The 22,709-nt window shown below is 43.5% G+C and overlaps 1 protein-coding gene and 1 long non-coding RNA gene across 4 annotated transcripts in view; one reads left to right on the top strand and one right to left on the bottom strand.

Moving 5' to 3' along the window:
• The window catches only part of TP53INP2 (tumor protein p53 inducible nuclear protein 2), a 57,516-nt gene that overhangs the window by 6,816 nt on the left and 27,991 nt on the right, over window positions 1-22,709 (top strand). The window contains exon 1 of one of the 3 annotated variants that reach the window (XM_081196718.1): window positions 16,538-16,824. The exons of 1 other annotated variant lie outside the window; for it this stretch is intronic. The gene's annotated coding sequence lies outside the window, so the exon portion shown is untranslated. Of the gene's footprint in view, window positions 1-16,537; window positions 16,825-17,032; window positions 17,178-22,709 lie in introns of those variants that run through there. One more of the 3 variants, XM_081196719.1, reaches the window with a different exon arrangement.
• Window positions 14,560-16,364, bottom strand: LOC308588415. The gene is made up of 2 exons (XR_014008731.1): window positions 15,941-16,364; window positions 14,560-15,515 (listed from the first exon to the last, which is right to left on the bottom strand). It is a non-coding gene; the product is annotated as an uncharacterized lncRNA (long non-coding RNA).

The raw sequence follows: 22,709 nt of genomic DNA, 5'->3' as shown, positions 1-22,709 counted from the left end.
TGCCCCCCCAAACACTCTTGCATATACAGAGCCCACATCCCCCCTCAGTTGCTCCATGCAAATCAGCTGAGCACGGCAGCTATCATCTCCTCTCTGCTCATCAAATGTTCACTCTGATGACCTGGGAGGGGACAATTCACCCCCTCCTCAGAGTTGTAGGACTCTGCCCTCCTCCCCTCTTCCGCAGCCAGTGTTGTATCTACTGCAAAAGTGAGTTCCGGGGCAGTGGGGGGCGGGGGGAGGTTATAGAAAAAATTGCCAGCAAAGTTATTGAGATTGCAGCATGACTCTACAAAGCAGTTCGTGTAAATAGGCAAAGCAAGTCATTTTAATGTTCCTCTTAGGATCTGTGGTGGTAGAGGAAATGAGAGCATGCAGCTTCGAGGGAGGGGGAAATATTCCCTTTCATTTCAGGAACCCACAACTCTGGGCCAGACAGGTGGATAAATTTAGGCATGCTAGGGCATGCATGTTATTTCTCTTAAGCCTTCTTAGATAATGATAGTAACAGATGTTTATCACAAAGTCACAGTGAGGCAAATATAGCTGCATCTTTTCTACATACAGACACATAAAACTTATTACAGCAATGTGGATCGGGTGCCAGTACACAAAGTTGAAAATCAGAGAGCTGCATTTTTGCACCACCCTTGACTAATCCATCAGTATCATTTCTCTCTGGCTATCTATTTCCTCCAGTCTGCAATAATAGAATCATAGAACTGCAGAGTTAGAAGGGCCGTCTAGTCCAATGTCCAGCAATGCAGGAATCTCGACTAAAGCATCCATGACAGAAAGGCCATCCACCCTCTGCTTAAAAACCTTCAGTGAAGGAGTGTGATTATTTCACTACCTGAAGCCCAAATTACCTTTGAGACCTGCCTTTCATAATCTTATCTTAAAATCCTGCAGGGAGATGCTGTCAGACTGAAATCACTGGATTAATACATTCTGCAACATATTTATCCATGAAGGTGTTCCTCTGGGACTTCTTCCTCTCTTCGAAGTAAATGTACTAAGCTAGTAATTATATGCTGTATAAACAAAGAGATGGGAAAGAAGGGAAGGTTGTGAAATCAGTGGTCTACCCAGTATCATATACCAGCTGTGCTGTTTACAAGCTCTGCTCAGATGTTCAGCTGAACATGTGAGGGCTCAAACTCTGTAGGGGCCATGAGGTCATGTGCACCATTCATCTCCCATGGCTCCATTCACACTGGCCATGGCCAGTGGATCATTGCAGAATGGAAAGATGCAAAAGAAATGTTTTAAATCTTTGTTTTGCTTCATTTAAAACACTTGCATACTGCTTTATATTAAAACATATAAATAATATTAACATATTTATAAATATGTTTATTTATAAATATATTTACATTTATATTTAACATATATTTAATATTATTTAATATGTTTTAAAATTTGGTAAGCCCAGCGCTCTTGTGTAGGGGGTCACTCCTACTTATTCTGCTGAGCGAGGGCCCTGAAGTCTTGTTTTGACAGCAGCACTGAGATCATGCCCCTTCCATTACTTATCTATTATTTTATATTTCTATACCACCCTTCATCTGTGGATCCCAGGGCAAATTACAATAAATTTCATTCTTGGCACATTAGTCCAAATTCCCCTGCCTGAACAAGCCTGCAAAGATGCAATAAGTAAAACATTCCAAATTAAACCACTCAGATTTCAAAAACTACCTATTCAAATCAGTTGCAGTCTTTCCAAAGGAGCCTAGCTAGTCACTATTTCAAGTCTCCCTGTATTCTTCTTCCACAGTGTTAGCTGCCAGTGTTAGTCTGCTGCAGATAAATCAATGTAGTGTCTTGTGGTACCCTAAAGACTTCCAGCTGACCTGCTAACTGAACATTCATCCTTATTTGTTTGCAGACATTTTGTGGTGAGGTTAAGTGACAGCAGTTGTTTATTGAACATTCAGGTTTCTTTGCAGGGAGTTTAGTATTATGTTGGGTCAAACAACTGTTATTCCACACTTTCCAATGCATTTTCCTGTTACTTTCCTTATTATGTAAAGGTGGATGTGGAAGGCATATTCCCTGCACAATAGCGCCAAATCCACTTCAACCACACAACCTGAATTTTCTGGTATGCAGCTGAATCTCACCACAAAATAGTGACAGTCTGGAAGTGCCCAAATTTTCTAGGACATAGGCTTTGCTCTTCTCTAGCATCCTTTCTCCTCCTCAGATAAAATACAAAATAATAGAAATAGACACTCATGATGCTACGGAGAGACTAGACCTATCTAAATGGCCACTCGTCTCAGGAAAGATAAACAAAACACTTCACAGGAGCCCATGACACGAATTTTAAACAACAGGAAGGGAAAAACACACATGATGGGAATGATTTATAATGAAGGGAATTCCTAGAGGATGTTGGACTAATTGCAATAATAGAAATGCCTTTTCCAGTCGGGTCAAGCCTGTTAAAAGACAAACCGCAGAGAAAAATGGTGTGTTTAGAAAGCTTTGCAATCCATCAGACAAAGGTGATGGGATCTCCTGCCTCTCATACCTCGAGATACAGTTATTATGGGAGTTGAAATAGTTTGTGTGTGTTTGTATATGTATACATGCAAGCACACACATTTCCAGCACACACAATGTAATAGTCTTTCCCATCTTTCCATTGTGCTGACAAGAGATCCAAGAACAAAATACTCTGAGAATGTATCACACTAAAATCAATCTAGGGTTTTTCCAGAATGTTCTAGGATGACTGAAACAAAGGAGTAAGTTCCATAGGATGTTAGAGTCAACATAGGTATAGGAGGAGAAGGGGTCCATGGCAATGATTAGAAATACTATGTAGGATGCAACAGCTTCAGAGCCTGAGCCAAAGGTTGCTTACTCCAATACAGAGCTGGCCCAAGACATTTTGGTACCTAATGCAAATGCCAGAATGACCCCCCCCTTCTCTGCCAGGGAAGAAGGGATGGGTGAAGATCTATATCAGAAACAAGGAGGGAATAAAGCTTGTCATTGAGAACTACAGCCCCTGTGGATCCTGCCACCTGAGGTGGTTTCCTCACTTTTCCTCATGAGTGTGCTGGCCCTGCCCCAATAATCTCTCATTTCTGAATCTGTTAATTTCTGGTTCTGTTAATCCACTGCATACATGTATTTAGACTTTTATCTTAAGTCTTAACATCGTAACAAATTTCTCAGGATTTGGACAAAGCTAAAAGATCACATTCTAGAACAACTCTACCCAGTGTTGTTCAAGGAAGATGTGAATCGCCAGTCACAAAGCTCACTGCGTGATCTTGAGCCAGTCACTATCTCTTTGTCTTGTTTATTTCCCAGGTTTGTTGTGAGGATAAGGTGGGGATTCCCCATTTATTCACCTTGCGTAGCTTGGAGGAAGAGTGCAATGTTTGATTTGATTTATTGTATTTCTATGATGCTTTTCATCATGTTATTGCCATAGCATTCCCAGATTTCCTGATATGGCTAGGTTTCCATAACAAATGGGTTTCCTCATGTTCGTGACCTGATGATCTCCTCTCTTCAGCTGAAAGTGAGGCAAGACATTGTGTTTTAACTTGTCCAGAAAACTGGCGTTCACATTGTATTCAGAAAAGTTAGATTAACACTGCAATCCTATGCACGTTAACTAGGAGTTCCCATTGGCAAGCCCCACTAACCTCAGTAGGAATTTCTTCCAAGTAAGCATGCACAGGATTGGGCCATAAGGTCATTGACTCCTGTTGAAAAAAGACTAACAGAAAGTTCACAGTCAAGTTCAGAGATGTGGAAGTTCAAAGATCTATGGCCCACCTGTTGTTTAGTGTTCTCTTTTGGATAGAAGATGTTTGTGATCATTACACAGAAGCTGCGAGATTTATATAGAATGAATGAATGAACACACCCGAGAATGCCAAAGGTAAGAGGAGCAGGCACATCTCTATGTCTTTGTGCTTCCTTGTTGTTTGTAAGCCAAGAAGCAACACGGGCAAAATAAAGTTGTTTGTCAAGCTCCTCTAAGTAACTGCCCACTGAGTCAGAAGATTCTTGAAAGGTTCCACCAAACATCTTTATGAACTGTACAGCATTCATGGTATGAATTTACCCACAGCAACGTGGCAGAACAGATTGCACTCCAACATTTTATGTTATTTTTTTGGGAGGGACGCACATGGAGCGGTGAGGGAGGAAGGGGACACCCGCCTAGCCAGCCAGATCAGCCGAATCAACCCTGGCGATCAATGGGGTGACAGATGTCGCAGCCAGATCGCCCTCACATCCACTAAACCACTAAAAATAAAATCAATAAACTCCAGGAGTGGCCAAGGGTAGAAGAAGAGGAAATTAGAGAGATAGTTAAAAATTTCAAATCGGGGAAATCTCCTGGGCCAGATGGTCTACCAATAGAATTATTCAAGACCTATATAGATTGGTGGGCAGAACCCTTAGCTCAATTGTTTACTCTCATAGATAAATATGGGACCATACCTGAGATATGGTTAAGATCAATAATTATCCCAATCTTTAAAAATGGTGACCCAAAAGAACCAAGGAATTACAGACCGATAAGCCTATTATCAGTGATAGGGAAAATCTACGCCAAGCACCTTTTATCTAAACTTCTTACCTGGATGAAAAATCTAAATTTACCAGGGAAAGAACAAATAGGTTTCTCCAAAGGTTGCTCTACATTAGACCACTGCCTTATACTTATGCATTTGGTTGAAAAATATAGATCCCAAAGGCAATCTAAGATATATGCTGCTTTTGTAGACTTTCGTGGTGCATTCGACTCAATTGACCGCCCAAAGCTGTGGAGGAAACTCGCAGAATTAAAAATTGATCAACGCTTATTGATTCTAATACAAAATCTATACTCTTCCAATACCTGTCAAGTCAAACTTAACACCAAAGGTCACCTTTCATCAGACATCCCAAACTCGAAAGGGGTAAAACAAGGGTGTATTCTCGCTCCCTTTCTATTTAATTTATTTTTATCAGACTTGCCAGATCACCTCCAAAAAATAGAATCACATGCCCCTAAACTTAATCAGAAACCAGTTCCTCTCTTATTATACGCAGACGATGCTGTCCTACTATCATTAACGAGCTTGGGTCTGAAACGTCTTATATCTTCTCTGATCCTTTACTGCGAATGTAACAAACTCTCTATAAATTATGAGAAGACAAAAATTTTGGTCTTCTCGAATGGTTGGAAATTAGAGAAATGGAAAATAAGAGGGCAAGAAATCCAACAAGTGAAAATCTATAGGTATCTGGGAATCTTATTCCAGAGCAATTTAGGGTGGGCAAATCATCGCACAAATGCCATAAAACAGGCAAAGTGTACCTCATCAGCAGTTGCCCGTTTTTATTATCAGAAAGGTAATCAATTTATTCCTGCGGCCAATCAGATATTTCAAACAAAAGTGCAATCCCAGATATTCTATGGAATCCCGCTATGGGTCCAAGCATATAACAGTGATTTAAAAAAGATTCACTCCAGCTTTCTGAGACGTATTCTTGGACTCCCAGCTGTGATCAAATATGAAACAATGTGTGCAGAAATAGGCATACACACAATGGAATATTGGGCATGGTCCACCTCAATAAAGTACTGGTTACGCTGCCATTTTCGCTGCCCTCCATCAAGTCTGCTCGCTGATTTGCTCAAAGACTCCTATAAATCAAGATGGTATCAGTACCTCGAAAAAAAGATTGAATCTCTAGGCATCGAGCTGGAGCCCCTGTACAATTCTAATGAGCAATACATTTTCCATAACATCCTAACTAGACTAAAGGATGTCGAGAGACAAAATATTATGGCAGCTGTAAACAAAATTTGCTCCCCCATATTCTATGATTTAAATATCCTAGACAGCAGAGCCAATTACGTCACTAAATTAATAATCCCAGCCCAACGTAGGGCTTTTATGCTGGCCCGTTTGAATGTTTTTCCCTCAGCATTTGTCAGGGGAAGATATCAAAACATTCCTAGAAACAAGAGATTCTGCAGATGTTCTATGAATGTCCCGGACACTGTAGAGCATATTCTCTTTCATTGCCCATTGTACAGTATCCCACGTCAACGCGTGCTGTCCCCTCTTTTGGGTGGTCTGGAACCCCAGCAAGGTGAATGTGTGGGATTCTGCCTATCCGACGTCGACCAAAGGGTAACGGCGGGGGTAGCCGAGTTTTTGGCAGCAGTCCTCCAAGGAGCAGGTTAACAACGAAAACCACTGATTTTATATGTATATATATATATATGTATGTAGCCAACTGCTGCCTTTTATATATATTTCAAAGCTTTTATATGTTATTTCCTCTTTTATGGTTTTATTTGCACAATGCCTAATAAAGGTTTGATAAGTAAGTAAGTAAGTTATTTTTTTCACAAGACATTCTAGATTTCAGCCCACAGGCAACTTTGTTCTTGCTTAGATTGATAAATTCATTCTCAAATTTTACTTAAAAGTGGACATTATATCATCATGGAGTATGACAAGAAGCTTTGCATTATGGAGAAGTACCCAACCAACAAAGGTCCATATAGTTAAAGCTATGGTTTTCCCAGTAGTAATGTATGGAATGAGAGCTGGACCATAAAGAAGGCTGATCGCCAAAGAATTGATGCTTTTGAATTATGGCACTGGAGGAGACTCTTGAGAGTCCCATGGACTGCAAGAAGATCAAACCTATCCATTCTGAAGGAAATCAGCCCTGAGAGTTCACTGGAGGGACAGATCCTGAAGCTGAGGCTCCAATACTTTGGCCACCTCATGAGAAGAGAAGACTCCCTGGAAAAGACCCTGATGCTGGAAAAGATTGAGGGCACAAGGAGAAGGGGACGACAGAGGACGAGATGGTTGGACCGTGTTCTCGAAGCTACCAACATGAGTTTGACCAAACTGCAGGAGGCAGTGGAAGACAGGAGTGCCTGGCGTGCTCTAGTCCATGGGGTCACGAAGAGTAGGACACGACTAAATGACTAAACAGCAACAACAACCCAACCATCATGTTTTAACTTCTATTTGATAGATCTTTAAGCATGGTTCTACAGATGCCCAACTGGATTGCGACTTTAAGCAGCAAAAGAAACAGGAAGTTTCAAAAGATGAGGCAAAGTGTCAGATGTCTTCAGCTGCAAAATAGCCAATGTGCACACAAGAGGCAGGAACTACTTCCAGCAAGACTCTTTAACTTGACCCTGCAAGCATTATTCAGCTAATTACAAGCATAGCATTGGGCAGAGTAAAGGTTCCTGTTCAGCTGAGCACAATTATCTCTGCTAAAATACACTGAAGGTACCGACTCCTTTACAGGCATCTGAAAAGGTGTGGTTCTGGAAACTCCAGATAAGGGACAGGCAGATAAAACCAACTTTTTGTCATGTTCACAGAACCCCAAGACGTATCAATTCCAGGCTACACCTAACAAAGTCTAACAAGAAGCTTCCGAACCCTCTCAGGTTTAATGCAATGAGGTGGCTATGGAGATGGAAGTTGTGGAGGCATATGGGAAGAGAACTTCAAAGTCAATAACAGCAATGGAGGACATGGAAGAGGAGGAATTTACCACCATGTCTAAAGACATTTGTCAGACTGTAAGAAGATTGGAGAATGTACAACAGGGTTCTTGGATTCCTTGAAGACACTTAAGGTACTTTAGTTACTTCAGTATCAATATTTTAATGAGCATATATGTAACATCCACACACCCACACACGTACACACACATGCACACACATATCTAGTACTAGCCACAATGGCTATTCTCTACCTCCACTGCCCATGAGTTCTAGTTGCTAGGAACCACAGGTGGACAGGGAGCTTGCAGGCATCCCATGGACATCTGACTGGCCACTGTGCAAACACGATGCTGGGCTACATGGACCATTGGCCCAATCTGGTAGGCTTTTCTTCTTTTCTTATCTGTATTGCAGTAAAGCAAAGACATTCTTTGACTAGGTGAGGACTCTGTCATACTAAAAGTTATTATCCCTGCCATTAACTAACATACAAAAATCTAAGACCAATAAATAAATAAATATTGACATTTTGGGGGTTGAAAAAAATCAAATAAAACTTAAGTGAGATAGGCTCAAAGACTATCATGCCATGGTTGAGATGAGGGCCCCTTATTGATTAACTTTCAATAAGATAAATTTTAATAACCTTAAAAGAACAACCCTCCCTGTCAACTATTGTGCTATAAATCAACAAGGTCAGGGTCTAATCTCCTGAATTAAATTCTTTATTAGAGCAATTCCTGCAACTTCACAATCCTGCTTCTAGGATCCTCAGGCAGCAAAATGGCAACAGCAAAAGCAACAACACATGAGTAAACTGGAAGTCTCCTTAAAGTGACCTTCCTGGATAGTGACAAATTTGAACAGAGGGTGGAGCCCCCGGAGGAAACTAAATGTAATAAAGCTAACATCTTAACACTCATTTGGAGTTTGCTTTTACGGTGACAAAGTCACCACACCCAGGCTGCCTGGAGGCTCACAACACCACCAAGTGATTCAAGAGCCCACTGTATGCAAGGAGGAAGGCTATTTTAAAGGGCAAAATCATTGAGTCATGACATGATGCAACCTTTGAGCAACAAGAAGAGTGTTGTCCAGTATATGATCGTCATTTTCACCTGATGTTTTGTGCAATTTTAAAAGTATGTGTGCACATGAATGTACACACACATTTGGTTCAACGAATATTAAAAGTGTCTCTTCAATGCGATAATGTCTCAGACTATCTGAATGGGGCCTGGTCTTTACTTTAAAACAAAACAAAGCATCTGTCTGGCTCAAACCACAATTCATATCATATTTTTTTAAAAAAAACAAAATATAGCATTAGCCATTTATGAGCTACTACCTCCCTTATCTACTTTTAACATGTGGACCATGGAATACCTTAACTGTGAGCTTTTATTTAGAAACCAAAATTCTTGAGGCACCTTGCCATAAACTCAAAAAACAAACTTAGGCAAACATTTACTAGGGAGCAGAGGCGACTTGTCCCATTTCATCACCTTAGGCGACATGGGAATTGCTGCCTCCTGACCTGCCCACCCTGCAACTTCTGCTGATGGAATGTCCTGGCTGTCACCAAACCTGGCAAGAGCAACATGTACCGCAAAGCACTGCCATTTGGCTTCTCTGCCCAGGGGGTGGGGAAACTGAGCACCAACATGGTGCCCAGGAACACCCTGGCTCTTGCAGAACTTGGCAGGAACTAGGGCTTTTTGCAAAGCTTTTTGTTATTTGGCCTCTCCGCACACCAGAATGCCTCCCTCGTACCATTGGTGGGGCAGGCAGAGTGTTGCCTCGTGTGCTTCTGCCACCTGAGGCAGTCACTTTACCCTGCCTCATGGGCAAGCCAGTTTTAATAGGGAGTAGCAAGGGTGTACGCAAGCTTTCTCACAGATGTTCCAGCTGCTACTCTTGCTTCTGAATCTCTGGACAATGGTGGAGTTTAGAAGAACTAACCTGGACCCAGAAATGGCTTCCAGAGCAGACAGATCTTAGCTGCTCCTGGAGTGGGGCTTCCCCACCTGGGCTCCATTTTTATAACTTGATTACATCATTATCATCATAATAGCTCTTGGGAACAAACGGTGCACAGTGCATATGTATTTGCTGAAATTTCCATGCTGCTGAGCAAACAGAGCCCTGCCAAAGTACACACAGCCAGAGATAGTGTGAGACATTTACTGATAGGCCAGCACTCTTCACCTGTCAGGTTCTACAGACATTAGAATTTCTGTCCCTTCAGGGTGCTTTGTAATGTGATTGGGGAAAATATTTGTGCATTTCTGAAATGGACACTTGCTACTGGGCATTTTTGCCAATTCAAAGGTCCCTGCATTAAAATACAGTGGTACCTTGGGTTAAGTACTTAATTTGTACCAGAGGTCCGTTCTTAACCTGAAACTATTCTTAACCTGAAGCACCACTTTAGCTAATGGGGCCTCCTGCTGCCACTGCGCCGCTGGAGCACAATTTCTGTTCTCATCCTGAAGTTCTTAACCCGAGGTACTATTTCTGGGTTAGCGGAGTCTGTAACCTGAAGCGTATGTAATCTGAAGCGTATGTAACCCAAGGTACCACTGTACAAGATGTTACAATATTAGGGATACTGAACCAAGACTAAGTTAGTTGTGATTCATTGAAATGGAAGGGGCTTTTGCTGATTTCATTGGGAATTGAGGAGAACTAACTTCCTCCGGATTCAACTTATTTTGTAAAATGGTATATCAGGGTGTGCATACAAGGCTTCAGAGGACCTAGTTTCAAACTGCATGTGTGTGTACAGTACATATCAGTATATACTCACTGATGAACTGATGGACCTTATTGCAATCATAACCCTACTTATCTGGTAGTAAGCCCCACTGAATTTGCTAGGGATTGCATATAAGCAGACATGCTTAGGGTTGTGCTGCTATTTCTGAAGATCTAGCATTAATAGATTTAGCGTAAGGTACTTTCTCACAATAAGCATTGCAAAGTATAAAAGGATGCGAAGAAACCCAAAGCATGCACCACACAGAAAGTGTGAAGTGTGCCTAACTGGCACAGTGTGATAGTAACATTTTGCTGGTCCTAGCTATATAGAGTACCATCTGATAGATCTGGCTCAATGTAGAACAAAAGTAAAAGGTAAAGGGACCCCTGACCATTAGGTCCAGTCGTGGCCGACTCTGGGGTTGTGGCGCTCATCTCGCCTTACTGGCCGAGGGAGCCGGTGTACAGCTTCCGGGTCATGTGGCCAGCATGACTAAGCTGCTTCTGACGAACCAGAGCAGCACACGGAAATGCCGTTTACCTTCCCGCCGGAGCGGTACCTATTTACTTGCACTTTGACATGCTTTCGAACTGCTAGGTGGGCAGGAGCAGGGACTGAGGAACGGGAGCTCACCCTGTTGCGGGGATTTGAACCGCCGACCTTCTGATCAGCAAGTCCTAGGCTCTGTAGTTTAATCTACAGTGCCACCTGCGTCCCTAGAACAAAATTAGCTGTTTGCTGTTTTGGGGTGTTTCTATGTGTGGTGGAAAGGAGTTGGCTGATGGTGAAACTTTGGAGCCTACATCTGCTCAAAGTTTCAAGCTGGGAGGAGGAAGCAGACATTCAAATGAGGCTCTGTCCGGTGCTGTGCATGTTTCATGTTGCAGCAAAGGCTGTTGCGAAGAACGAACATACAGGTGTGTGTGTTTTTTAATATCCCTCGTGAACCATCTCATCCTTGCTTTGCAGAATTTTATGCCCCTGGAATCCTGGTGAGGCAAGACTTGCATTTACATTGTGTGGTGCCTGAAAAATAATAATCAAGGAACATTTTGACTTCAGCATCTTCTCTGTTATTAAAAGTGGAGGACAACAAATGCCCTTGCACATCTAGAGGGCATTGTAATAAGCAATGCTTAATTTGTTCTTAACCCATGATTCTACAATTACAATGTGTTATGCCAGACCAAAGTAGAGTTATTTAATGTAAGGCAACCACATAAACAAAGGCAAGTTAATTTAGTTTGTCCACATGATGTCCGGGAACTCACAGGATTCTAATGATGGAGCACAGGGAACTGCCAAATTAGCTCTATTTACAAACTGGTTAAGTCATTATTTAAATGAGTCTGCTAATAAACATGTTTATGCAGATAAACCACCTCTCTCTAATGTATGTTCTGTCTTAATGTAAGAGGGAGGACATGCTCAGCTTCAACCACTGGCAACATGTGCATCAAGTAGGAGCTGGAGCAGTAGTGGAGAACTCTGGCTCATAGTCTTATTAGGCCCGTGAGGCTGTTTTGGTTCAGCACACACCCCTCACACCCCATGGACCCATGCACCTGTCAATCACCCAACACTGCAATGACATCTATTGACCCATTTTCACCCAGCTGACCACTGATGCTTGCAGAGAGCCTTGCATGGTGCTTTGAACCCACAACAACCAGCTAACTGCTGGTGCTTCAAAGCACTCTTGCATGGTTTAATTTCAAACCACGTGGGCAAAAATAGTTAACCTGATGTCATTGATGTCCTGTGACTGACAGGTGAGGGGGGTCCTGCCTTCCTGCTTCATGGAGGAAGATAAAGTTCCAGCATACCAGCCAGATCCAATCCCCTATCCTGATGTAGAGTTGTCTACTATTCTCAAGTCAACTGCTAAAGTTGGCTTGAAATTCCTAGCTCACAGAGGATGTGCCAAAGTTATAGGTGCCAGAGTATTCACTGACTGTTGTTTATATGGGCCACTGAACTCACATCAATAACATACAGGCAGCAAAACCAAGAGGTGGGTGACCTGCCCTTAGCCCCACAGCTAACGTGGGGAGCTTCAAGATGCAGCCTGCCCCCCCTTGTTTTTCTGGTAAGGCAGATATTGTTTCTATCATTGCCTTTTTAACTAGGCAAGTGGGGGTTCGTTTTATCATTTCCACCACTTCCTGGCTCTTCAGCTGTTTTTAGCTGAAACTACGGTATCTTTGCTGCTACTACAATAGTCACTTCCCCTAGAGAGAAGAACAACACCCAGCATTTGGATAATAATGTGCAAAGGGGTAGGCAGACTAGTCTCTTACTTACAGCATCACTATATCACTTAAAGCTGAGATAGATGTATTGTGTCATAAACTTTTGCAGATTAGAGGCCGCTTTATCAACTTAGCGTGGCATTCAACTAAGTTTTATTCAGACTAGACCAACTGAAATTAATGGACCTAACTTAGTAGTGTCCATTAATTGCAACATGTCTGCTCCGAGTACAACTTAATTGAATACCACTCTTTGGCTGCAATAAGGGCCCATCCAGGCTATACATTTAAAGCACTACGAGACCACTGCAAACCGCCATGGTGTCCCCCAAAGGATAATTCTGAGTGAGAGTTGTTAGGAGGCCCCTATTCCCCTTAATGAGCTACAATTCCCAGAATTCCATGTGAAGAGGGATTAACTGTTAAATGGCTCTGTGAGAAGAGAGGTCTCCTAACAACTCTCAGCACCCATAACAAATCACAACGCTCAGAATTCTTTGGGGGGGGGAGGTCATGGCTGTTTAAAATAGTATCATAGTGCTTTGAATGTATCCTAAATCTATCTTCTCTTATGTTGTTTTAATTTTTGGATAACGTGCACACAATGAAACAGTGGATTCAGATCAGTTAAGGGTCCAACACAGGATTTCTCCTAAATTTCTATTGGTGTGGAAACTCGTTAGTGCATATTTTTTTGGTGTGTGGTGTCATTTCAGTGAGTGGCTTCTGACACTATACCATACTTCCATTTGCTCCTCACCTGGGCACAACCTAGCTATTTTGTTTCCAGCAGCCCAGTCAATGTGCCAATTGCTACATGCTGAAGGCACATAGGAATCTCTTTTTTTAAAAAAATATTTTTTATTAAGTTTTCCATTTTAACAATCCAATCAAATCACATTGAATATTCCAAATTGTACAAATACATATCATAAAGTCCAAATATTTTGCCAAATTATAATTTTTTTTGTTGGGGGTTCCCATGCTTCAAGTTCAGTGGGGTCCAATCATCTCATGTTTCTACTGCACTGAGTGTCAAATAGTCCCTTCTTAAAAACTTCTTGTTGTTATCCTGGCACATAGGAATCTCAACAACCCAGTTGGGAGCAGCTGTTGTCTCAAGATCTCAACCTTGCAGACTGTAATTGTAGTACGTACACCCTGACTTTTAAAAAAGTATTTTTTTTTAATACAGAGGCCTTGTGCAAGATCTCTTGCATTATTATTATAATTGAAGTCCAATGGAAATGGATGCTTGCAAACACGCCCCTAAAGAAATAAATAAAGCACAACTCTCCACTCTGTTCATTGTGAAACAACATTAATAAGGGCTGGCATTGTTTGCTCTTGCTGTCTTGCACACTTGTAAACAAATTAAAGATGCACACACACAGAGGCAGAAATACCTGTGTGCATGCCGAGTAATATGTTGTGGAGAGAGGGAGAGAGGTAATTGAGGGGAGGAGCCAGAACACACAAAGCTGAAATATTCCATCAACTCCCCACTGATGCGGACAGGAAATAGCAATATAACTGTGGGAAACATAAGACAAACCAAGCATGCACAGATACAATCAGAATTAAACATCTCATTTGTGAAATATCGCCTCTGCCTGGAAGCATCCAAAGTTAACCTAACAAATTCAGCAAGAATTCCCTCTAATACCATCTTAATATTGGAATAATGTATTAACAGTATGCTTTCACTCAGAAATACATCTTTGACTCTTCCAGGGGTTTTCTCCCATTGCATGAATATGCAGGCAGATGGTGAGCTGTGCTATCTCAAAATCTTGCATATTGCATTGTGCACATGGGCTAGTCCTACTAAAAGTTTTATTTTTGTGACCTTGTGCATCTGGACTTGGCCCTCATTTGAATCACTGGCACCAGACCAATGAAGAGTCTAGTGTCACCTTTGAAACTACAGGTGAAACTCGGAAAATTAGAATATCGTGGAAAAGTTCATTTATTTCAGTAAAAAAAGGTGAAACTAATATATGAGATAGACTCATGACATGCAAAGCGAGATATGTCAAGCCTTTCTTTGTTATAATTGTGATGATCATGGCGTACAGCTGATGAAAACCCCCAATTAATAATCTCAGAATATTGGAATATTAAATGAAATCAGCAAAACAAGGACTGCAAATAGAGCAATATTGGACCTCTGAGAAGTAGAAGCATGCATATGTACTCAGTACTTGGTTTGGGCCCCTTTTGCATCAATTACTGCCTCACTGTGGTGTGGCATGGATTCTATCAGCCTGTGGCACTGCTGAGGTGTTAGGGAAGACCAGGAAGCTTCAAGAGCAGCCTTCAGCTCTTCTGCATTGCTCAGTCTCATGTCTCTCATCTTTCTCTTGGCAATGCTCCATAGATTCTCTATGGGGTTCAGGTCAGGCGAGTTTGCTGGCCAATTGGGCACAGTAATCCCATTGGCATTGAACCAGGTTTTGGTACTTTTGGCAGTGTGGGCAGGTGCCAAAGTCCTGCTGGAAAATGAAGTCAGCATCCCCATAAAGCTCGTCTGCAGAAGAAAGTATGAAGTGCTCCAGAATCTCCTGGTAGACAACTGCGTTGACCCTGGACTTAATGAAGCACAGTGGACCAACACCAGCTGATGGCATGGCTCCCCAAATCTCTTTTCTGATGAGAGCAGCTTTTGCATCTCATGTGGAAACCAAGGACCCAGAGTCTAGAAGAAGAATGGGGAGGCACACAATGCCAGATGCTTGAAGTCCAGTGTGAGGTTTCCAGTCTGTGTTGATTTGGCCTTCCAGCCTCAAAATCCTGGAATACACGAGAGTCCACCACCTTCTGAGGCAGCGTACATCCCAATGTCAGTCAGGTGGCACAAATCTCCCCTGTTGACCAGGGCTGAGGAACCACCATATTACCCTCCAGAAACTGTTGAACCCCCACCAGCCCCCACCAACATGGCCAATGGTCAGGAATGATCGGATGTCGGCAGGGACGCGGACTTAGAAAAAATATTGGGGGGGGCCCGGGAAAGCTCATGAATAATAAATAAGCTCATGAATATGCAAATAAAGTGGCTCCGGCCCTAAATAGGGCAAGCCACGCCCCCCAGCCAGCCGATTGGCTGGCTGGGAGGTGTGGCCAGTCGGGATTCCCCTGTTCTCGCGGGATTTCCGGCCGGGGCTCTCCGATTAGGGCGCGCGGCTGGCTGGCTGGCGAAGGAGGAGGCGGGGGGCGGCGGCGGCGCTCTGCTGGAAGGGCGCCCGCCTGAGATTATTGGGGGGGCTGAGCCCCCCCAAATTTTTTTTGAGGGGGCTCGAGCCCCCTCAAGCCCCATGGAGTCGGCGCCTATGGATGTCGGTGGACTCCAACTCCTGAGGGCCAAATCCCTACAGACCAATCTTCTATCACATACATACAAGCCACACCTAACAGATGACTATTTCTTAACTTCAATAAGCGCGACAGTCCCGCAGTTCAACCGTGACAATCCTGTAGAAAAACTTTTTTTTTATTTCGATGGGGAAACTTTAGCGCAGAGGGAGATCTTGGAATGGTCCTGATCCCCACCCGCTCGAGTTACAAGTTTCCAGGGAGCAGCCGGACACACTTTCTTCAATCTACCCAAAGTCTTTTCGGGAGGGATGCGTCCTCTTTTTTTCGGCTCCCCACCCTACCCCGGGCCCCGCTGACCACACGGCACCCAGCAGTGCACTGGATCCTACCTCTACCACAGACTCACCGCGAGCCCTCCCCACTTCCCCTCCACGGGTCCCAGCGCTCACGTGGAGCGCTAAGAGCTCCCCCCCACCGCTGCGCCAAAGCCCCGCCTTCCAGCCGTTGTCCGCCTCCCATTGGCTGCAGAGAGCGGCTGCCGCTCCGGCGGCGGGCGGGCCCCTTTGTGACGCCACGATCAGCTGTTTGAACGTTCTAATTTCTGAGCCGAGATCAACCGGGGATTCAGCAATAACAGAAAAAAAATAATACCAAGACTACAGCCAGGGGAGGGAGGGCGTCCGGACGCGAGGGCAGCTGCTTGCAGTTTGCAAATGGTGCATATCTTCTGAGAAGACCTGAGACACCATTCACATCACCACCACCTCCTGCTCTTCCTCCTCCTGCATCCTTTTTTGGGGGGAGGGTATTTTTTTTTTAATCGTTTCTATTATTGATCTTAGTTGATTTCAATTAAAACTACCTCACAGACTCTGCCTAAAGCTGGTGCTTAATAATAATAATAATAATCTTGTGGGTTTTCTTTTTGTGTGTGTGGTGTTGTTTACAAAGCATTTGATGACATTAAAGGCAAGGTAAGTGCTGCTCTACCCCCCCTTCCCCGCTTCCCCAATTCCCTTTGCCCAGGGCGGTTGGTTTATTTCCAAACTTGTATTTTTGTGGCGAAAGGGAGCTTGCGAGTTGTTTTTGTTTTGCTGCTGTCGACGTTTTAAGAGTCCATCTCTTTGCATGTAGTGTGTGTATGAGAGAGAGGGACGTTCATCTCTGATATCGATTTCCCTTCTGGTGTGCCATTTGAATTCCCTTTTGTATTTGACAGTCCCTATGCGGCCGGGTGCTTCGCTTTATGTTTCTCAATATGTTGTTATGGACGCGTTGCGATTTCATCCTCTGGTTGGCAGGGAACTCGCGAATACATTATATTGAGGTAGGAGACCATCTAAACCTCAGGAGGGACAGATCTTTGTGTTGAGTTTAGAAGCAGGCTATCTTGACCTCTAGAGTCACCAGGGAGAGAGAGACTGGGGGTCTGGAGGGGGGCGGGCGGCGACGAAGAAAGGCTCCTGTTTACTTCGTCCTTTGCTTTGGCTTGCGAATGAAAAATTGTCATATGTGGTGCGTGTATCTATATATCTGTGTATTCTCATCGTAGGTTTTTGAGAGTAAAATATTACACTTTAAAACCAGATCCCCGAATGTAAGTAACTGCAGAATCATTAATAATCATGGTTGCTCTTTTATGATTTTGAAGAGCCTTCGGTAATAAACAAAAGGCTGCGCAAGAGACAGCCAGGAATAATAGGCTGGGGTTCGGGATCTGACTGGTTTGTAACTGACTCTCTTTCTTAGCTTCAGAATGCAGAAAGAGCCTTTTGTGTTGACTGTATTCGGCTATTAACAACAACCAAATGTTGCAGATATTAATAATACACCGGGAAGGTGACGCGGGTGGGGAGGGAGAGGCGAAGGAGCGGAAAGAAGGGAAAACATCCCCTTGTTTGTGTGGAGCTTGTCTCATTGAGGTCATAACAGGCGAATGGAAAATGTTCATCATAATCAACTGCAGATCAGCGGGGTGGGTTGGCTGCCTGCTTTTTCGCTCAGCTGTTTCCTTGAGAGCAAGCTCTTGTTACCCACTGCAATCCTGCCAGCTACCGCTGCATATGGGCTCCTAATGCAAAATGCGGACTTGATTTGTTGTCCTTGGCGTCACTCCCGCCGGGTGTTTGTTCAAAAATAAAAACGGGAAGAGTTCTCACTTGTGTGTGACTCTTTGCAAGCCAACTACGAACGTGCCTTATTGGATCGCCTCTTGGCTTATAGTTTATAAACCGAGCGTGCACTTGTAGATCGGGGTGCGGTGGAGGGCAGGGAAGGCGAGAACCCGCAGCGTCCGGCCTTCTATGGAAATGTATCTCCGCGCCAAGCGCAAAGGGCGAACAGATGCGCTGTTGTGGCGTAACAACAACAAGCTTTCGTGACCTATGCGAGTCCCCCGCTTCGTCGGGCTTGCTGGAGGCAGGATCGGGGCCCAGGTCTCTCCTCTTGACGTAAGTAAAAGGGAACAAAAGGCAGAGCTGTTTAAACGACAAACAAGGCGCCGCGTTTCCTCGACCTGGAGGACCAGCCGCCGCTCTGCGCTCAGTCAGTTTCACGGCCCTGCTTGATTCTTAACATTCCCTTGTCTTTGCCTCTTTTGTTACTTGTTTCTCCTCCAGTGGATTAAGATTAAAGGTTGATCTCAGCCCCCGCCCCCATTGGCTGCCTGGGATTGGAAGCCTGGGGTGACGTAGCCGTCATTTGCATATGACATTGAGACGTCACCAAGGCCGGCCCTTTCTAATCCTTCCCTCCCGCTCCCCACCCGCGCGTATTGAAGTTGTCCTCTTTTGACCTGCTGTGTGGAAGGCTGCCATAAACTGGAGAGCACTGAAGATCGGTGCATTGCATCGGTGGGCAGAGGACTGCATGGAGCAATGTCATGTTATTTTGTATTTGCACTGCTGAGCAAGAAGCTCGTAGGGTCGGTGTCACAGCAAATAAAGCACTCAAGAGGAGGAGGACTAGGGCTCAGTGTGCCTCTCCTTTGGTCCACTTTACTTATCATCTTTTTTTATAGCTTTGAGTGGTTGTTTGGATTTCGGGCTCATTCAGCATGTTATATTTTAACACACATAATTTAATTGTGGGCGTAGCTGGGAAGAGGAGGGGCAGTAGCTCAGTGGTGGAACATTGGCCTGGCTTGCAGAAAGGGCTGTGGCTACATCCTCAGCCTCTGAAAGTGATCCCTTGCTTGAAACCCTGAAGAGCAGCTGCCAATCCATGTAGACAATGCTGAACTAGGTGGACTAGCTGTCTGGCTTAATATAAGGCAGCTTCCTGTGTCCATATCTTCCCAGAAAAGCAAAATTCTTTACGCACTATTAAAGCAGAATAGCCGAATGTGCAAAAGAATGATGGGCTGCTCGTGGAAAATTCAGGGTGTGAGCCCAACAGAAAATGTGTTGCTGTATTTATTATTACATTTATGTCCCACCTTTCCTCCACAGGTGTTTTTTCACATCTCCACTTTATCCTCACGACAACCATGTGAGGTGGGGTTAAGCTGAGAGACAGTGACTGGCCCCTGGCCATCAAGTGAGCTTCATGGCTAAATCAGGATTTGAACCCTGGTTTTCTAGGTCCTAGTTCAACGCTCTAATCATCACACCACCTAGCCAGCATTTGAAACCGTTGTTCATTCCTCCATATTAGTACATGAAAGGCCTTGCTTTGCTATGGAGATTTTGTAAACAGTTAGAGCCCCCTCCAGTGTAATTAACGCCGCACACATGCAGTCATGCCCAATAATTTGGTTAGCTTGCTGCTTTAAATATCTGTTCTTTTGGGGGCCTTAGACTAGTCCAGCTTTGGATAACTTGCAAGAGGAGCAATGCTGATACTGACAGTATATATGATAAGGAAGTTTATCACATTCCCTTTTGATGTTCAGTTGGTCTGGTGTCTGTTTTTCACAAGTGATAATTAAACCTGATTTGTGGGTGACAAAAAGGCCAGAGGCACCATCGTTGGAGCTGAAGTGCCTGGTCCTTTATTGATTTGTGTGTTAAAGTTGATGGCTGTTGCAATGAAACTGAAGTGTAGTCACGGCTCTGAGTTTTACCCCCTGTAGTTGCATGGCTCTAGGGAAAAGATTTAGATGTTCATTTGTATCCATAGGACTACAAGTGACAGACTCCTGCAATATTAGCTACTCTGCAGGTTAAATGCATAAGCAAACTGCAAAGTTGCAGACACCATATTCATCTATGACTATTCATTTTACAGCTGTGTGACAGGAAGCTATGATGCAGCTGTGTACACACTCCCATTTACTCTGAATCTAGTGTGCTGCTGCTGCAGGTTTGGGAAATGGTATACAGTCGCAGATGTTAGCTGTATCTGTCTTGTTATTTCTTATTAAACCTGGTTTGTGGGTCCTCAATACCAGGAAAGGGCTGTGAGCACTTAGAAAAGGATGCTGTGATTACTAAGACCCAGCATGGGTCCCTAAAAAACAAGTCATGCCAGACAAATCTCATTGTTTTCTTTGTTTTTTGATAGAGTTACAGGCTTGATGGATTAGGGGAATGCTGTGGACATAGTGTATCTTGATTTCAGTAAGGTTTTTGACAAAGTCCCTCCTGATACTCTTCTGGAGAAGCTGGTACAATGTAGACTGGATGAGGTAACTGTCAGGTGGATTTGTAGCTGGTTGGCTGACTAAACCCACAGAGTACTTGCTAATGGTTCTTTGTCATCCTGGAGAAAAGTGGGGTGCAGCATACTGCTGCAGAGTTCTGTCCTGGGTCCAGGGTTGTTAAACATTGTTATAAATGGCGTGGATGAAAGTATTGAGGGGATGCTAATCAAATTTGCAGATGACATGAAACTGGGAGGTGTACCCATGCCACTGAAGACAGAATTGGGATTCAATATCACCTTAACGTATTGGAGAACTGGCTATAAACCAGCAAAATGAATTTCAATAGGGGCAAATGTAAGGTTCTGCACTTAGGCATGAAGGACCAGCTGTATAAATATAAGATGGGGAACATCCGGATTGTCAGTTGTACATGTGAAAAGGATCTGGGGGTCTTATAGACTATAAGCTTAACATAAGTCAACAATGTGGCATTAACAGAAGCCTTGTACTCTGGTGCTCTGGTCCATGGGGTCACGAAGAGTCGGACACGACTAAACAACTAAACAACAACAAGTACCCCAATCAAGGGAAGTAATAGTTCTGCTCTAATTCTGTCTTGGTCAGACCACACCTGGAGTACTGTGTCCAGTTCTGTGCACTACAATTTAAAAAGGATATTGACAATATGGAAGGTGTGAAGAGGAGGGCAAACAAGATGATCAAGGGTCTGGAAACCCATCCTTATGAGCAACGGTTGAGGGAGCTGGGTATGTTTAGCCTGGAAAAGAGACTGAGAGGAGATATGATAGCCATCTTCAGATATCTAAAGGGCTGTCACATGGAGAATGGAGCTAGCTTATTTTCTCCTGCTCTGGAGGGTAGGACCTGAATCAATGATTCAAGTTACAAGAAAGGAGATTCCAAATAAACAACAGTAAGAACTTTCTGACAGTAAGTGCTATTTGACAGAGACTTCCATGAGAGGTGGTGGACTCTCCTTCCTTGAAGGCTTTTATGCAGGGGTTAGATGGCCATCTCTCATGTATGACCCAGTTGAGATTCCTGCATTGTGGTCCCTTCCACCTCTACAGTTTTATGAGTCTATAATTCTATAAAACATTGAAGTTTGGTGAATTTCCCTCTAATCCAGCTTCCATCTGTATGAGTACACAGCCACTGTCCTTGAAGGTTATGGGGTTAGCCCACTGCATTAAGAAATGGGAGTTTTTGTGCCTTTATGCATTCTGAAGTTTGGGGTGAAGATTGTGCAATCTAATACTAAACTGTGACACATTAAATCTGCAGTATAAACACCAGTGTGACAGATGAAGCTTCCACCCTCCCAACCACCATAGCCATCCCCTCTTGAGTAGGAGGTGATGAAGATAGCAATTCTCAAGCATCATAAGCACATACTGGCGTTCTACAGTGTCGTGATGACAGTGGAGGCATTCTTAGATCTATTTTGGAATGTTTTCCTTGGCGAGTCTTGGCATTTGGCTCCAAAGAATTTGGAAAGGGTTTATTTTTGGGGAGCAACGTCTTGATTCTAAATAGGTATTTGCAAAGCTCGTAACAGTTCTGGAAGTCCTGTCCCTGTTAATTACAAAAACAAGAGCAACCCACTCCTTCCTGCCTATTTTGTAATGTTCTTGTGCTTCATTGGTCTTGGTTTCAATTGTGCTTTCTCTCTCCCTCCCTCCTGGTCTTACCTAACAGGGTTATTATGGAGAGCCAGTGATTCACAAAAGAAGGATAACAATATATGCCAGGTTGAGAGGAAGAAGAATAGCTCATTTTCTTTCTGGTTTTAGTTTCCTTTTGCCAAACAAAAACCTCTCCGGAGTTCACTTGGTTTTATCAAAATAATGTGCAGCCACCTGACATCATGAAAGCAGTCTCACTATATGCAGAAGATAACTGAAAAAAATATCCAATACCCAGGAAGGACAAATAGATAAGAAGCTAAGAAGAGCTTGCTGGATCAGGCCAGTGGCCCATCTAGTCCAGCATCCTGTTCTCACAGTGGCTACACGGATATCTGTGGGATCCCTGCTGCCACATCCACTACCTCCTCACCAAACCCCCAGAATTTTTTTAATAGACTGGTGCCATATTTTAATCCTGGCCCTGGAGGATCAAAATCACACTTGAGTGTGATCTGCTCTTCTTTGGGACTGAACCGATATCTCATAAAGCTTAACATTTGACTTTCAAATTTAACATTTGACTTTCAAACATATTGGTCAACGCACTGATATTTGTTTGGGCATG

Source organism: Podarcis bocagei (genome assembly GCF_964188305.1).
Source record: "Podarcis bocagei genome assembly, chromosome: 5".
Classification (NCBI taxonomy): domain Eukaryota; kingdom Metazoa; phylum Chordata; class Lepidosauria; order Squamata; family Lacertidae; genus Podarcis; species Podarcis bocagei.
This window is presented reverse-complemented; position numbering and strand designations above follow the sequence as displayed.